The sequence below is a fragment of the Protopterus annectens genome, chromosome 8.part1 (assembly GCF_019279795.1).
Source record: "Protopterus annectens isolate FY-2018-M chromosome 8.part1, PAN1.0, whole genome shotgun sequence".
Classification (NCBI taxonomy): domain Eukaryota; kingdom Metazoa; phylum Chordata; order Ceratodontiformes; family Protopteridae; genus Protopterus; species Protopterus annectens.
The window spans coordinates 327,954,336-327,971,835 of NC_056742.1; positions in this window are offsets into that span (position 1 = coordinate 327,954,336).

Below are 17,500 nucleotides of genomic sequence, written 5' to 3' on the forward strand. Positions count from 1 at the left end.
TATTATTCTTGTCTGCATGTTGACATTAGGAAAAAAAAGCCTAGGTTAACATGAGTGAGCCATAAGTTCATGTAAGATGCATGAGAACCTACAAACATAAGTTTTAAAAATGGGGTGAAAGGCAGCTGAAAAGGAAGGGAAGCATTCTTCTGAAATTCTTACCTTTGCAACAGAATTGTACAAATTAAAAGCTAATGTGTGATACAGTTGTAGTGAATTGGAGTATTCTGTTTTACTTACTTTTGTTTTGTTTTTTTCTTGAAAACCTGGTTTTGCCTTTTTCCTGGATTTTTTTTATAGGTTCATAGATGATTACTGGGCTAATGGCACAAGAGCCTTTATAAGGCTATCCAATAATACCTATGATATGACAGTGTTATATTTTAATTCCCCAGATATAGGATGGGGTAGTATCAGGGTAGTAAGTGGGTCTTTTGGTGTTAGAGCCCTGAGTCATTTTATAGACTGCCTCTGTCTGTAAGTGACATGGGCATTAATCCTGGGAGTGAATTTATGGTTCCCTATCCATTTATCCAAATGTTTTTTTGAACAGAGCAAGGGATGGGCTATGTTTTGCAAAGATGGGAAGTTTATTATATACATTAGGGAGCCTTTAAAATACAAATTTGTCTCTCCAGCAAGTCCTGTTAGCGTCACAAGTAAGGTCCAGGACCGTAGAATGCATAACCCTTGTCTAATTTTTCTTGTGAATATGTAATGTTTACATCAGGGTTGGATCAGAGAATACCTTGCCGGTCAGGCATAACTCACTAAACAATATGAGATGGAGTAAAGAGATAGGGCCTATAGGGCTTTTTGTGGGTCTGCATAAGACATGTCTTATGCTTTGTATTTGTTTAGTAAGAAATCTCTGGGGCTGCTCCAGTTGATGTAAATGCTTGCTTAGGTACATACAGAAGGGAGCATTGCACTCAGTTATGGGGCTTATGAGGGCCGAGTACGATGGCACTACTTCCTTTGACCTTAACGGCATGCCTTTACTTACAGGTTGAGCCACACAGAAGGATTTACTCACTACCATAACTACTTACTATTTATCTTTGTTCCTAGGTCCCTGAACTCTGGGTCTACTTTTAGGGGTGTGCTATCAATATTATAATCAGTAGGAATATCTGATTTACTGAAGGGTATGATTTATCTATTTTTTAGCATTTAGTCACGGACCATGGTTTTGACACCAGTCATTTGTCATTTTAAGGCCTGTTTATAGGATGTCAACATCATTTGAAAATTAATTTATTGCTCCCAGATTACAGTCCTTGGTGAACTTGGTCAGGCAGAGATCCCTAGCATCGGCCTTCACTTCAGAGGAGTATATACCAAACAGGAAGGTTCCCAACACTGAGCCCTGAGGGATACCACTAGTAATAGGTTTCTTATTGGAAATGGATTCACCTATCTGGGCAGCATATGTCCTGTCAGTGAGACAGTTTGCCACCCATCTCATGATGTAGGGGTTTACACCTAACTCAGTAAGTGTATCTATGATCACAGAGTGGGGGGAAAGGGATTCGCCCAACGTGGGGTTCAAACTCACAACCCTGAGATTAAGAGTCTAATGCTCTACTGACTGCCCTACTCAGCCTACCATCTCTAGAGGGTTGTAATATTTTAAACTGTCTTAACTAGAAATCTATGAAGTGAAGAAAAGAGGGAAACTCATGAATGCATACAGAGATCACACTGCATTTGTACAGCTTGACAGGTGGAGGAGGAACATTAATTATCAGCTGTTTACCCATTAGGAGGGCAATGAATTGACAAGATGTGCTAAATAGCACTGGTCTTCATTAAAAGCAGAAAATTTAATGGTAAAATGCAGGACTTTATGTGTTGAAATGTGCTAAATACCGAACGAGAAGGCATACTGACTTACAGCTGTTCATAGGTTCATAGGTGTGTACTAGGCTAATGGCCCTGGAGCCTTTACAAGCCTAGCCATAGCATTATCCTGGCGTAGTGCCACCCAGCCTTAGTCCCCAGTGCCTCTTTCGAGTAGAGTCACTGGAGTTATCCCCAGGGTGAATTTTCTGTTTCCCATTGACTCATCAAGATTTCTCTTGAAGAGGGTCAGCGAAGTGCTCTGCTTGGCATGTATGGGAAGTCTGTTCCATAACATGGGCAGTCTCTGGGTTATGAATCTGTCCCTCCAGCATGTTCTGTTAATTGTGGTAATGAGGTTGAGGTCTCTGGAGTGTGTGGTGCGGAGGGATTGGGATTTCTTTAAATGTAGCATTTCTAACAGAGCTGGGTCAGACATGGCTTTGTAAGTCAAGCAGAGATCGCCTCTAAGAAGGTGATGTGAGACAGAGAATAGCTGGAGTTTTTTTGAGTCTGCCCATATAGGACAAGTGTTTAATGCCTAGGATCCTCTTTGTGAGGTACTTTTGTGGCCTCTCCAGTTGTTGCAGGTGTCTAGTGAGGTACATGCCAAATGGGGCACTGTACTCGATGATTGGCTTAATGAGGGAAGAGTAGAGGGAGACAATGACCTCTTTCTTCCAGGATGCAAAACCCTTAGTAATAAGATGTGCCACATAGAAGGACTTTCCTACCACAGTGGCAATGTCGTGATCAAAAGAGATTGCTGTCAACCTGTGTTCCCAGATCTCTTATAATGCCTTTTGTGTTCAGTGGATTACCATCAATGTGGTAATTCACGGGAACGGGCTTTTTCCCAAAGGGGATGATGACACATTTTTTGGCATTGAGCTTAAGGCCATGGTTCTGACACCAGTTGTTGGTCTCAGTGAGGCCATTCTGTAGGATGTCAGCATCACTTGGGGAGTTAATAATAGCTCCCAACTTGCAATTGTCTGCGAACTTTGTCAGCCCGAGTCCCTTCGTGTTGGCCTGGAATTCAGAAAAGTAGATACCAAACAAGAGAGGACCAGACTGACTTGGAGTCAGCTACTTTCACACTGTGGGTTCTATCTGTGAGCCAGTTTGCAACCCACCTAGAGATATAGGGGCTGCTGCTAAGCTTAGTGAGTTTTTCTATGATTCCTGAGTGGGGAACGGTATCAAAGGTCTTGGCCAGATCAAGGTAGGCTGTATGAACCACCTTGCCTTCATGCACAGCTCTGGTGACTGACTCAAAGAAGTCGATCAAGTTGAGCAGGCATGATCTACCCTTCAAAAAAAACAAACTGTGTGGGATCCAGAGTCTGGAGATTCCCTATATCCTTGTTTATTAGGGCCATGGTGATGTGGTCCATAGTTTTGCATATTAGACTCGTCAGGCTAAGGGGACGATAGTTCCCAGGGTCTCTAGCTGCTCCTCCTTTGTGGAGAGGGATGACTGTAGCACTGCGCCATTCAGTAGGGACCAAGCCTGAGGTGAGGCTGTGATTGAACAGGTCACACAGGTGAGGTGCCAGTTCACTCTGTAGTTCATGTAGAACAAGCCAGGGATATTGTCAGGTCCCACAGAAGCTGTATTCTTAGCCTTGGACAGTGCTGTTTTAACCTGTGCAGTAGTAATATTGGGTGCCTGGCAATCTACTGGTATTGTGATTGGTCCTTTGGAGGGTAGAGAGGGGTAAAGCTGGCACTGAATCTGTTGGCCAGTATACTGGCAATATCTGTTGGCACAGTATAGGAGGTACCATTGTGCAGTAGCTCAGAGCAAATCTGGGTATTGACGTGGAGATTCTTTACATAACTATAGAAGGCCTTGTGGTTGTCTTTACTATCTGCTGCAATTCTGTTTTCATAGCTAGCTTTAGAGGATTTGATGAGGTATCTCAACTTTTTGTTGAGGCTGATAAAGGAGTTTTTCCAGTCTTAGGACTTCACCTTATTTCTCATCAGTTTCCTCCTTCTGTTGTACAGGTTGTTTATGACAGGGAACCACCAGATTGGCTTCCTTTTTTTGGAGGAGAGCTTCTTGGTTCTATTGGGTATGGCGAGATCCATGCATTTGTGTACAAGTTCGTACAGTGCTTTGGTGTATGATTCTGCGGTCACACAACTATACTCCATTTGCATGGGTGCCGTGAAATTAGCCACCTCTGTTTTTAGGAGTCCAAAGTTAGCTTTGGAGACGTTTTTCATGGTGGTTATCTTTGTGGGGGGGGGGGTGAGATATGGATTTCCAAGGCAATTAGTTTGTGGTCGGATCTAACCAGGGAGGAGCTGACTATTGGTGTAGAGCAACGGTCGGCCATGTTAATAATGACCAGGTCAAGGATGTTGCTACCTCTAGTGGGGGTAAGAACAAGCTGATCCAGGGCATTGGAATTAATGAACTCCAGGAAACGTTGGGCAAGTGTATTGGTACATGAGTAGTTTACCCAGTTAATGGAGGTGTAGTTGAAGTTGCCTAGTACAAGAGTGTTAGGTTAGACCCTAATATTCTCCAGGGTGCTTAGGAATGTGGAGTGCGAGTCTTGGGACATGGTTGGGGACCTATACCAGGCTACGACCTGAATTGCTGTCTTATCCAATGTTAGCTGCACCTGAAATATCTCTGCTGCATTATGTTGGGCTACCAGTCTGGAGGTGTGCTCATCCTTTATGAATATGGAAACACCACTGCCTTTGAAGCTTCGGTCCAAGTTCTGGGGCTGAAAGGTGTGGAATGAGTTATAGCCTGGTAAAGAAATGTGTATAGCCTGTTGTAAAGAAATGAATGGGACAGTCTTCGGAACTAGAGAAGTAGACATCCCCATGAAAGATGTTATAAATACCTCATATAACATTTGATAATTGGAAGTCTTCCTTCTCTCTGCACTTGCTATATATTTTTTGTTTTTTTGTTTTTTTTTTTCTTTTTTGTGATCCTATCCTTGTCTTCAGAACGTCTGACTTATTCGGTCCTGAAGAGCTTCTGTTTTCAAGTAATATTTTTAAGTTGTTCTATGATATAATATAATTTCTATCCATTCAGAATAATAGCCTGGAATGTTAGCATCTAATGACATAAATTCCTGCAATACCTCAGACATATGAAAAGAGAGGTAACAACAGAGTTGGACTAAATATATTTCAAAGAAACTGCAAAGCTAGATACCTCAATAATGAAAAGATACTGGCTTACACTATAAAGAAACAAATATCTTTAAAAGACTATTTCCTTTTCAAATCTCTATAACTTTAGTCAATGCAGCTTACTGACGGGAGCAGATTTAAAAATGGTATTGTATGTCTTATTCTTATAAAAGCATTGAAAGTGTATCACTTTTACAATAATCTTACAAATTGCTACAGAAAAGATATAGACATATTTTTCAACTTAGTTCACCAAGTTTACATGAGAACTTGTAAGGGGTAATGTATACATGTAGACATTTGTAAAGGCATTTTCTGCACTAAACCAGCATATATTTAAATTATACGATTCATTAACAGAGGAGACACTCTGAGCAGTAAAATGTCAGAAGAGTGGCAACATAAGTGCATTGTTTCTTATGTGATCTTACTTCAGGTAAGGTTCCCGCTGCAGAAAATCATAAAACTTGGGTTTATTCCTTAGAGAAGTAGCGTTGGCCAGGCCTTTTTTTCAATAGCTGTCTTAATTCCTTGCAAATGTCTCATACACTTGATGCATGGTTACTTTGTTTTATTTTCTTTGTGCATGTGTTATTTTTCATTTGTTGGTAATTAGTTCTGAAAATTTGAACATTTTCTTGCATGGCTGTTATCCAGAATCTGTTAATACCTTTTCTTGTGATAGGCAGATTACTCATATAGATGCCTACACACAATATATCTTTAACTTGGGGAATGTTCACAGCAGTAAAGTTTGTGGTCTTTGTCTTACATTCAACACAGCTACTGTGTTTAAAAAGCTAAGAGCTTTGAACTCTTATTTAAGTAAGAAAAGAGTCTACAGTGAAAGTTATTTCTACCAAGATAAAAGAAACATAAAAATCATAAGATGGAAGACAGAAGACATAAAAAAGGAACAGAAATGCAGTCACAGAAAGAGTTAATTTAAAAGAAACAAAAGACATAGTGCTGTGATAGACATGGCTGGTCCATTGATTGCTCCCACAAGCTGGTTAGAAAGTCTTACAAATAGCATTCTCCTACATAAGTTAAGTCTAAGCTTAAATTAAAGCATGCAGCAATGCCATGTTTTCATTTGAGCCCCAGAAAGTAACTCTGTCAACACCAGGAGATTCAGCCCAATAAATGAATGCAGAATCCCTCATAGAAGAAAGTCCCAAAATCATGTCTGGGCCTCATCTTACAAAGGAATATTTAGCAATAATACCAAAGCAGGCTGTCCATACTGATTTCTGCTGTTCTGTCTGCCTCTGTTTACAAGTTATTTTTAAAGGAGTATTAAAGACTTACAGAAAGTGGCAGCTATATGGCAACCCATGATAGTCCCCAAAACAGGACCTGAATTAAGTCTTCATCAAAACAAAAAGCCAGTCAGTGTTGTCATGGATTGGATAAGGTGAAAACATTTCTTTCTGCAGTCTATTCTAACAAGGACTACTTTTATAAGGCAAAACTGATTTTGCTTTACATTGTAACTTAAATCATGACAATTCCTCCTACCTGTCCTAATGCTCCCCATCCAGTACTTGTTATTTTGGGGGGAAACATTAAACTTCATGGATATATATTCTGGCTTGTCATTAGGAACTCCAATGAGAATCTTCTCCAAAGTTATATTATATATTATATGGATTGATGTGAATAAAGCCCTCCAAAAGGTCGGAGCTTCATTTACTTGACACATTCAAGAATGTAACTGTAGCCAACTTACTGCATCTAGATACTCAGAACTCTCCCACTAATAAGGCTGGCAGTTTATAAAGAGCTACCATGCATAATAATTCCCTTAAAGCAGACCCATCAATATTCCATGTTCTCATAGTCCACAGTGAAGAAGACTAATTCCCTTAATTTCTTTGACATTTACAAGGAATCTAAAATCACTGAGTGGCATAGTAAAAGGAGTTTTATTTCCACTAATATGTCAATAAAAGTTCTTAAATACCAGGTACATGGGGGTACTTGTTAAAGTTCAGTATTAAAAGAAATGTAGGCAACTATTCTGGGTCTGCCAGAGGGAGAAAACTGAGATAATTTAGAAAAATGAATGCAAAGTTTGACAAAAATAGGGAAATACATTTGGTGCTTGAGTGCAGCAAGCTGATCACTATATTCTCCCAGGATGGTCGTGTTAGTACTGGGCACTCAGTCCTACTGTCCCTTATCTGCCCCTTCAGCACCCATTTTGTCAGTTGACCTAATCCATCTGGGTGACAGTCAGAGCTCTAAAACCCTTTGTGACATGGGGGCCTGTCTGCTAGGGACTTAATTATATACAACCCACAGTACTCCAGAAATCTACTATCAATCAAAAGCTTTTTCTAATAGAAGTCATTTGACAATATTTTTCATGATGGGCTTATAAACAAATTTAAAGACTTAAGTAATGACCCTTATGATGTAAGATGGATAACAAACTGGACAATAGATAGACGACATGTAGTGAAAGTAGCAGCTGCTACCTCACAATGTAAGATTGTAACTAGTGGCATTCCTCGGGGCCCAGTACAGTATCCCCTTCTGTTTGCCCTGTTTTTTAGATCTCCATGCCACTTAAGAATGATCGAATGAAATCCATTTTTTGAAAGCACTCATCCACAATAAAAACCAATTTGAGCTGACAATGAAGCTTTTGACTGCTGATTCTCATAGAATTAAATATCAGAGTATTACTTGTTACTGAGGTATAAACCAATGGAAGGCTATGGATTAAAACTAGATGCATTTTTTACTTTTAAAATATGTGGGTTACCAGTTCTGTGATTCCTTAACCTTAGTTTTTGGATCCATCCTCAACCACTTTTCCCTATTTTGCACATGGGTCAGGGTGTCACTTTCAACAGTGACAGTCATCTCTAGCCAAGGTTTACACCACCGGTCCAAATGAGGGACAAACAATCTGACTATCGGTTGTATTCTCTTTGTTTAATGAGTATGCAGATGAAGGATTTTTTTTTTATTTTTTGATTGAACAAGGTAAGATGTTTCCATGTGGTGGGGTTTCACCATGTAATTGTAGGCTATTACATTGCTTTAGTTTTCTTTATTGTTTGTTAAAGGTGGTAAAAAAGCAAATTTGCCCTTTTTGCCTTTATTTTGAGTACAGGATATAGTAGCACTTGAAGAAGTTTAAACCATGTATGTATAGGGATATGTCACTATATACAAAATATGCCCATAATAAATATTGTGCATGTGATTGGCAGTGTGAGCCTACAGGGAAAATTAACATACTGTACCTCTGACAAAAAAAAAATGTACTTAGAAGAAGAGATTGTTTTGAAGTATGAATCAAAAAGGAAGCATTTTTTTAATTAGAATTATCTCTTTGTTTCTGTGGGTTGTGTGTGTTAGTTTACCACAGTTATAATGATTAATGATAATGCTAATGTTTTCAAGCTTGTCATGCATGTTGACATTTTTGTACCTTACAGATGTTTAAAATACAGTAGTTTAAAAAAGCTAATTATATTGTTCACAAAGATTAAAGACAGCTACTGAAAAAATAAGATCAATGCAACTTCAGTAGTGAGCAAACCTAAATATTATAATTTATACAGTAATCTCTAACGCCACACTGGTGTGATATCCCAGTATATCCCCCACCTCTGTAATAAAATTTAACTGCATGTTAAACAGAGTAGCACCCTTGCCACCTTGAAAGGCAAACCTAGATAACTGGAAGGGCAGCCTTAAACTTTTCTCTGGTCTACACTGTCATGCCCTTCTTGAGGCTAAAGGGAACATGTGAATATGGGTTATTGGGTAGGCTTGTAATGGTTTGCAGACTGATTACTTAGTACTTACCTATGAACCTATCTTAGCACCCAGTCCCAGGCAAATATACAAGACACTGAATGGGCATGGATATAAAGAATGACTTACATTTCAGTGATGGGCTTTAATATATCTATACAGATTTCAGTCCTGAAGCTCAAAGATTTAGTTAATTTCAACAACTGCTATATAATATTGACTGTAACATATTACTATAAGCCATTTTAATGGAGCTTTTTTTCTCTGGACCTGCACTAAAAATATGATATTTTTTGCCTAGATGAATCATTGTGGTTAGCAAATGCATAAAAAACCAACTAAAATATAACTGTAGTCTTCCCCATTGTTTGCAGACAATGTGTTAATTTAGCACGTCATTTAAAGTTTATGCATGAACCTAAATTTCTGCTTGCTGTAAAATGCATGTCCTGGTTCTGTTCACACCAATAAGTGGTCTGCAGTCATTAAATAGTATTGGTATAATATATTTTTACTTCTATGTAGTGTCAGTTTGCATGTTACATTCAACATCTGTTTTTTGTTGTTATTTGGGGAATGTTGTCTTCATGTCATGCTCACAAATGTCAGGAGTTAGAATTCTAAATAGAATATTTGAGAATTATGAATTAAAAGTGGAATTGAAATCCCACATTATTTGGGGGAGTAACACCCCAACCAAATTTCTAGTGCAGGGAGCTTTGGACCCTGCACTTCTTTATTTAATAGAATAGCTCTAAGATCTTTGTACTATAGGAAAAGCCACATTTTCTATACAACAACCTCAGCCGAAAAGCTTAAGTTTTACTGTGCAATAGTCACAAGTGCAACCATCATGCTCGGCGTATATGTCTAAGGATGTCAATGTCAGAAGTGGTACACAGGTTCAAAACTATTGAAATACCACTTTTATTTTTTCTCTACAATTTCTTCTTAAAACTAGCTGTCTACGTCATTTAGGATGGATGGCAAGGCTGAAATCATGCCATCTTGTATGAGAGCAGCATGAGATACACCCGCTAAGCTGTAACAGTACAGTTTTATAAAACTCTTATTTAAACCCTTGGTCTGCAGTGAGGTTTCAGTTAATGTTAAGAAATTACTTCCCTAATGCAGTTCTCCAGACTCTTCTCTCAGGATATAAATGAGAATGAGAGGAAAGAATTATGTTCCAACAAAGACAACAGCAACAAAAATGTTAATGTTGCTCACTAGGAGAAAAAGTAAAAAAGACCCATTTATTACATAGGAAGGTTATGGATTTTAAATGTGTTTTATCTTACTGGAAAAATAATGTGACAATACATTATTCTTTAGACAGGAATTTATCTAGAATTTGAAGCTGAAGGTCAGTATATACATATAATTTAATGATTACATAATTATTAAAGTAGTAGTATATAGTAAAGTATTGTACAATTTTGTTTTACTGTACTTTCTTTTTCATATCATATGAAATGCCAGCTGTTATATTTGCAACGGATAACTCAAATGCATTTATTTTCTCTTCACGGACACATCAGCATTTACAACATTTTAATCTATTTCGATTTTAGTTTAATGTTACCTGTGGGTCTAAGTTTCTAGTTTCTACTGCATTTTGTCTGTATGATAGATAATAAAACAAGCCCTAAAATTATTGTTGGGTGGCTATAACAACTTGTTTACTGGTGCTCATATTTTACCAGCTGCTGCAAGGGATACTCACTTTAAATACAGAATGCATATTATTCATCAACATGAAAAAATACCAGTTTAGACTGCAGAGCATAGAATTTAGCAATGCCTGAGCTGTAATTGTTTGATCACCACCCTGACAAGCCACAGCGGCATTGAAATTAGGCTAATGCAGAACCATTTTAGACAACCAGTTGAAACAGATGCTGTATAAAAACATAAAATATACAACAAATAAGTGAACTTTGTCTCTTAGTATCCACAAATGACTGAGACAAAGCTATTACATTAAATTAGGCTAATGTAACATCTTGTAAGACAACATCTAGCTGAAGCAAGGGAATATAAAAATATGAAATCTTATACAAGTGAGTTTTCCTTATTGCTTAACATCTTAAAATATATTACGCTATGCAACCACAGAGATCTTATTTTACATAGTAATGGTAACACCATGCAATAAATTAACCACTGGAATAATATTAACAAAATACACCAGATGACATGAAAAGCTGGATTCATTTGGTAGGAAGTCTCACCACAGCAGCAACCAGCACCAATCATGAGGTATGTATGCACTGACTGATCGATGCTTTCTGGTCAAAACTAAAGCCATCAGCAATATTTCACCATCACCCTATTTGACATCACAACACAAAACTTACTAATATATAATAAAAAGGTACTATAGTGGGGTTCCCACCTCCCTTTATTATTAACTTTACATTGTTACACTTTTGCAGAAGACGTAGACTCAACCAGCATTGAATCTGCTTAAGGCAAACTGCATTTGAAGACTACATTTTCAATAATAAAAACTTGAAGAACAAAATGAATACTTTGTGAGGTAAAGACCACCAGTAATAAGACTGAAACAAAACAATGAATATGTAACACCTTCTATAACCACATTCAGCCACTGACTCTCAGTCAATGTCCTCATTTAACTCTTACATATTGCATTGTATTCAGTCTCTGGGTGGATTCATGTGGAATTGCTGGTGGTGGAAGAGAAAGCTGTGCTGTGCTGTACTGTGCTGTATATTATTTATCTGCCAAGTTGAAGCCATGTGGCTCTTACTAAGTACATTATTATAACACATTCTTAGCACAGTAAAGGTTACTATTATGTGTTCTGGCTATCAGCATCGGCTGTGATACATGACTTTCCATAGCAAGTTAGCAGGAGTCATCTCAACATGGGAGGGCTGTGTGTGGTGGACATTTTATGTATCAATATGTGCACAATTCACAAATTAATAAAAGTATCCTCTCCCACATAGCATACATAATAAACTAGTTAATCAATTTATATGCTCATTATTATCTTCACAAAAACAAATGCTGAATCTTAAGAAACCATGCCCAAGAAAATCCCAACTCTGTATGGCAGTACTCTACTAGATCTATCACAGTGCATGACCTGAAGAATTCCACTCCCACTATAATGCCACAGTATCCAATCAAAATCCATTTTATAGTACACCACACCTTCTCATTCCAAAGCAGTTATGTGCTCCAGCAAGGAAAGCAGCACCAGATCCACAGCAGTGCATGACCCAAAAAAGCCACTACCTCCATAATGCTGTAGTGTCCAATCAGTTTGTTTTATAGTACATCACAGCCCCCACTGCAATTGCAATTCTTTGCTTCAGCAAGGAAATCTGTATTATGGTACACCTTTTCACTATCCCCAACTGATCAGTGCTATTTCCTCTCACTATAGTAAATTGCTGATTTAGAAAATGCAGGAGCCTGAATAGATGAGAACTCATAGTTAAAAGAGCACATGCATTTCGCTGTCATACTGCTTGGGTAATATCATAATGCACACTGTAATAGCTGCATACCCTTCTGTAGCCACAGCAAGAATGCTTCAATACAGTAGCAATAGGACAAAGGTATCTGGAAGTTGTCACACTTGTGTACCAATGGCATCATAGTACATGTGTCTATATAGGCACACCTCTCCTCTTCACAGGCAGACTACATCATTCTGGTATGTGGATTTACCTGGTAGACGCGTGAATGATATACAATGTTTCTACACATTATGGCAGTTTTGTGAAGCATACAGGATCATATAATGCATCAGTAGAGGTGGTATTTGCATATTTCCTTCATTAATGATGTCTTTGAGTGAGTTATGGATCATCTGCAACAAATTATGAACCTCATAGACACATTGTCTCTGGAAAATAAACTGACATTGTTTATCATTATACATTTACAGATTGTATGTACTTTGTATAAGGCATTCACTAATTCAACCTGTTTTTATTATTGTGAATATCATATTCAGCCAAATCTTCTTTAAGCATTCTGTAAACACATTCTGCTCCCATCAGTAGTACTTTATGTACTTCATTCTGATGATGTTATTTACTTATTTATTTTATAGGTTAATAGGCTTATAGGTACTTAATAGGTTATTGATCTGTGAGGATTTATTTATTTGACATGTGGTTACTAGGAAAATCCGACTGGGTCAGAAACCCATTTTCAGCGGAGGCCCAGGGAGAAAAGCTCCAATACAAAGTAGACTGGGTTAAAAAGCCTTATACAAAAATGAATAGTATCATGCAAGTATAATACACTAGCAGATAGTACTGGAGAGTTGTATACAAATGATTAAAGTGTACAAATGTTAACATGGTTACATATGGGAGGGAATATGTTGTTACATACAAAATGTGATTGACATTGTTTTTCAGCTTGTTTAGGTAAATTGTTTGACACAGATTTTTCATATTTTCATATATACATATTTACATGGAGAAAGATGTAATAAGAAAGGGAGTGAGTGTGAGGCTGATCTGAATAAGATGAATAGCTTACAGGAAGCAACAGCAAATTTGTTACATATTCAGTGGAAGGTGGGTAATTGTGCAATAGGGGTTCAAGATTAGATAAAGTAGAATAGAGGATGAAATGGTTTGGAGTCAATGAGATAAGTGATGGAGAGGTTTGTAGAAGGAATAATTGAGTATAGTAAGTTAATTGCCGCAGTGGTGCAGTGGTTAGTGTTGTTGCCTCACAACAAGAGGTTCTCCCATTTGATTCTCAGCTGGAGTGCCTTCTGTGTAGTCTGCATGTCCTCCCCACGGTCAAGCAACATTTAAAGACATGCAGGTAGGTGGATGCATGAATAGGTGTGCCGCCTTTGAAGGTTGGGCATTGGGCTGGCAACTCGGCACCGTACAAATCCACTGCCAATCATTAGCAGACCAAAGTTTTGCTGTGGTAACCCCTAACCGAGAAAAGCCGAAAGACTAAGAAAAAGTAAGTTAGTGAAAACTGGGTAGCAGGAGGCTGCAGAGAGGCAAGAGGAAGGCAGAGTGGTAGAGTTTTAATTATGTAATAGTAGTCATGATATTAAGAAGCCTAGCCTTTCCCGCAGTAGTTTTAGCCCTTATATTTTCTGTATGAACAACCCAGAAGTAGACTTGGGTGCTAAATTGGGGGTAAATTTGTACTTGCCCATCCATTCTTCCAAATTAAATTTGAATACAGTAAGAGTAGTACACCACTTTACGCAGAGTGGAAGACAGTTCCATAGACGAGATATTCTATAAGATACATACCTATCCCTCCAGCATGAACTATTTGTTCCAAAAGAGTTTGAGCCCTCTTTAACAGGCATTCACAGTACTACTGGACTTGTAAATGTGTAATAGGTCTGACAGGATAGGGGTTGTTGAAGCTCTGTATGTGACGCAGAGATCACCTGAGGTTCTTAGTAGTCTGTTTTGCTGAACTGGTAACCAATAAAATAAAAAAAAAAAAAAACACTAGTGTTTATGTTTGCTAAGGACCTTTAAACACCTTATTTTTTATGTGCTTTCATCCAAATAAATTATGATTTCATCAGAAAACTAATCTCTCCAGAAAACTGTAATTACATAAATAAAACTCATGTGATCCTAAAATCATGTGACCATAAAATCTGCCATTTTAAATATATATATATGTGTGTATATATATATATATATATATATATATATATATATATATATATGTATATGTATATATGTATATGTATATATATGTATATGTATATGTGTTTGTGTGTGTGTGTATATATATATATATATATATATATATATATATATATATAATTTCAACACTAAGTATAATACATAATAAATAATAAAAATATGCCCATCAGCAATAGAATTCAGTTTAGATGAACAACATTTAAAGATGCATATTACAGTTTTGTATCCTCTTATTCAAAACAATTATTATTAAGAAGTTTTGGTTCAGTTCAGGTGGAACACTCACATTCAGTCTGACTGGCCATCCCCCGGATTCACTAATCCTCCATGCAGGATTACTCTAGTCCTGAACGGAAACACCAGTCTAAGAGGAGGATGGTAGTGCACCATGCATATTAATTAATTAATTAATTAATTTATTTAAATTTGTTGACTGGGAGTGTCCGACTGGACGTGGGTCCATTTTCAACAGAGGCCCGGGGAGAAAAGCTCCACAGTAAAATAAACAGACAGTAGTTACATTGGATTACATAGTGATTAACAATTTAACATAGAAATTACTTACAACATATTTACAGATGAAGAACATAGTACATCAGTAGATAACTAGAATCTTTATCTGTGAAGTGTACATAACAGGCATTAACAAATGTAACAATGAGAAGTTCATGCTGTATAATAAGTACTAGGCTTATGAGCATCTGAGCTTGCTATCATCAAGGTAGTTAGTGGAGGTGAAAGAAAGGTAGTAGTTGGATGGGGTGGATGATATTAGAGTGGGAGTTGCAAGGGCATAGCCAGCAAGTTTTTAGGTTCCCTTTTAATAAAGTTTTGAAGTTGGTGCATGATGGTACGGAGGTAATTGTGGGTGGGAGTGAGTTCCATAATTTGGCTATGGCGCAAGAGAATAGTGCTTCACCAGCAGAGTTATTGGCTTTAGTGATCTGCAAGTGATTTTTGTTGCTGGATCTTAGTGGTCTGGTGGTGCGATAGGGTTGGTGTAGATTCTGGAGGGATGGGACATTTAGTGGATGGTTTACTAGTTTGTGGGTGAGTGAGAGTTGATACCACTGAAGGAGGTGAGGGAGTTCAAGCCAGCCCAGTTCAGCAAGTGAGAGACAGTGGTGACTACGGTAGGATGCCCCTGTGACGAATTTTGCGATTTTGTTGTAGCAGGTCTCTAGCTTGTTTAGATCACATTGCCTTAGGTTGGTATATACTGGAGAGGCATAAAGTAGGGTGGAGATAAGGTGGGAATTTGCTATTGAAATCTTTGTTTATTTCTGTATAATGCTCCTAGTTTTTTGTGGACTTTTTTTATGGTCATATTTAGTTTATTGTCTATTTCCACTCCTAGCAATTTGGTGTGTTCAGTTGGGTATATAGTGGTGTTGTCTTTTGCTGTGATGTTAAAGTGAGAGTTGTTTTGAGTATGTTTGGTGGGTTGGAAGATGAGTAGTTTTAGTTTTGTTTGGGTTGAGTATTAATTGGGCATCGGATAACCATGTTTCAACAGAGGAAAAGGCTTCCTGTGTGACTTTTTGTAGTTTGTGTAGGGACTGGGCTGAGCAGATGATGGTTGAGTCATCTGCGTATTGGATGAGTGTGCCATGTTTGGTGGCAGAGGCTAGATTATTGGTGTAAACAGAGAAAAGTAGGGGTCCAAGGATGGATCCTTGGGGAACCCCTATGGAGACAGGTAGTTGGGGAGATATGTCATTCTGCCATACAATGGATTGTTGGCGGTCAGACAGGTAACTCTGAAACCAGTTGGTGACTGATTGTGAGAAGGTTAGGTTATTGAGGACAGAGATAAGTTGTTTGTGTGGGACCATGTCAAATGCTTTAGCTAGGTCTAGGAAAGTAGCAGAGGAGAGATAGCCATTGTTTTTATGCTGAAGGATAGTGTTTGTAAAGGAGAGTAAGGCAGTGGTGGTGCTATGGTTTGGTCGGAAACCATGCTGAGTACTGGAAAGGAGGTTGTTAGTAAGGAGGTAGTGTGAGACCTGAGAGTGTATGCATCTCTCTAGTATTTTGGAGAGTGGAGAGAGAATAGCTATGGGGTGGTAATTGGTTAGTTCTGCAGAGGGTCCGCCTTTGTGGAGGGGAATTATATGTGAGACTTTCCACAATGTGGGAGCGTAACTTTCTGACAGAGATCGGTTAATCAAGATGGATACTGGGTAGGCCAGAGCATCAGCTGCGATTTGTAGGTATTCACTTGGGAGGTTGTCTGCTGCTAATTTGGTGGGTTTAAGTTTAGTTAAGAGTTTTTTATGTTGGAGGTAGGTACAGGAGAAAAAGAAGACAGTGGGGAGATTACTAGTTGAAGGTGTGGGTTGGAGGGGAGGGGGGTTGTGTTGTTTAACTAGTGATAGTATGGTTTGGGTGAAGTGTGTGTTGAATGCGGTAGCAATATTTTCTGAGGAGTGAGGGATGTTAGGAGGAGGGGTACTGACTTTACCTGGGTGGAGGATGGAGTTTATGGAGGACCAGAATTGTTTGGGGCTGTGTTGTGAGGAGTCTAGGGCAGACTGGTAGTATTGGAATTTGTCCTGTTTTATTAGCTTTTTGACTCTATTGCATAGTTCTAGGAATTTCTGTCTAGCTGCGGGGGTTTTGGTTTTGTGCCAGTGCTCCCAGGCTTTATCCCTGTTTTCATTTCTGACTTAGTGGTTTTCTGTAGCCATGGGGAGGGTTGTGCTTTGGTTCTGGAAAATCTTATGGGGGCATGGTAATTAAGGATGTTCAGGAAGGTAGTATTAAAAGATTCAACTGCGTCATCTAGACTGAGGTACTTTAGAGCATGCCAGTTACATTCTTTGAGGGATGAGATGAATGTGAGTGGGTTAAAGTTTATTTTTACGTGTTGTGATAGATGACAGGTTTAGCTTGGTACAGGTATTTTTGAGTAGGAATGTTGGGGAGTGATCACTGAGGCTATCTGATAAGCAGCCTGTTATATATCACTGGGGGTTCTTACTGACAAGTATCCAATCCAGGGTAGAGTGCTTGCT